Source organism: Sycon ciliatum, chromosome 1 (assembly GCF_964019385.1).
Source record: "Sycon ciliatum chromosome 1, ocSycCili1.1, whole genome shotgun sequence".
Classification (NCBI taxonomy): Eukaryota; Metazoa; Porifera; class Calcarea; order Leucosolenida; family Sycettidae; genus Sycon; species Sycon ciliatum.
The window spans coordinates 70,595,848-70,597,479 of NC_088643.1; positions in this window are offsets into that span (position 1 = coordinate 70,595,848).

Consider the following 1,632-nt stretch of genomic DNA (forward strand, 5'->3'; position numbering starts at 1 on the left):
GTGCACTCAGCGCAGCTCTCCAGTTAGACACCAGTCAAGTGCACTCAGCGCAAGTCAAGTGCACTCAGCGCAGTTCTCCAGTTAGACACCAGTCAAGTGCATGGATAATTTCCAGTTAGACACCAGTCAAGTACATGGATAATCCAAAGAAGGAGTATGGCCACTATCGATAGTAGCCATCATGCAAGTATGGCCAATGCCGAGTGGGCAAGGCCACCACCACCATGAAATGAGCAGTTAAGTACTTCGCGGCACAAGAAGTGTTGGCCTTCCATGGGACACGACTTGCGTCTGACAGCGCCAAAATGTCAACATCAGGATCAGAAGTACAACCGCACAATTGTACAAACCGGAATGCAACAGAAGAATAGGATTTGTTGAGGTTTTGAAACCAGGTGCGGGGTTGCAACCGTATAAAGTGACTACGCTCTGATGTGAGCTAGCGACAGTAGAGAGGTTCCGCATAACGTAATTACGTTAGTAAAAAACGTAGTCGATCTACGGAAAGTCTTACGTAAACTGCATGCGCATCTGTGTTCCGCCATACGGAGTTTTCAAATCACGTAGCTGCCCTTGGCAACTCCGAACGTGGCAGTGTACGACCAAATCGACCTGGGGAGAGAGTCATAAATTTGTACAATCCACTTACGGACCAGCTACGTTATCAGAGCCCTATCTACGTACTCTACGTAGACAACTTTCCGTAAGTGGAGTGCAAACTCGCGAATTCACGGGTTTTCCCCGCCCACTAACGTAAAGTTGCTCAACTTTACGTAGTGCGGAACCTCTCTAGTGTCCTACAGTGATCAACGTTTGGACGTCACCAATTTGAGAATTTTCGAAAGCAATATATCCCATCATAACTTTCTCCATGTGCAACGCGATCAAGCTGAGCTTCGATCAGCTAGAATTTCATATCATTTGCTTAATCTGTGAGTAGGTCAAAACTATGTTAATATAGAAGGTGAATTGATAGATCTCATCGCGTGCTAATCATTGGTACGGCACGCAGTTGGCCAGCTTTTGGTCTTGTTCATGACACGGTGACCCAGTGTTATGAGAACAATTCACAACCATTTGAGAAGAAAGAAAAGCTGGCTTTGAAGAAGGTGAAGGTAGCGCCCAAATCCAGCCTTTCACGGACCTCACTGATTGCCTCGTGCCGATCAACGTGGAACATTGCAAGGGCCCCTGCGTTCCGTTTCGAATGAGATAGCTCACCACAGCCGCCCCGACATGGCACTTCTTCTAGCAGCATTATTAGTTAATTACGATGCATAACACTGCAAGAGCCAGGTCAAACCGGACTTTCTTCGCCTCTCAGTGCCGGTGTGCGTGCCGTCCTCAGCCCCACAGGCCTACAGGTATACAGGCGCTAGGTGGACAGGTCACCACATGTTCTGCTCAATTTAGGCCAAAACAAAGGGTATTGACGAGTCATGCGATTATAAACTTGATTTCCCAACCATGTCTGCTAATTAGCAATCAGTTTCAAACCAGGACAGGTAGAATAAAACCATCAAAGCGACATGCCCATCTTTATCAGTCTTTCGAACGTGGGGCGCACGGTACCCGGGCTACACAGTAGAGAGCATCATGGCCCTTGCCCTTGGACTGAAGTTTTTACTGTAC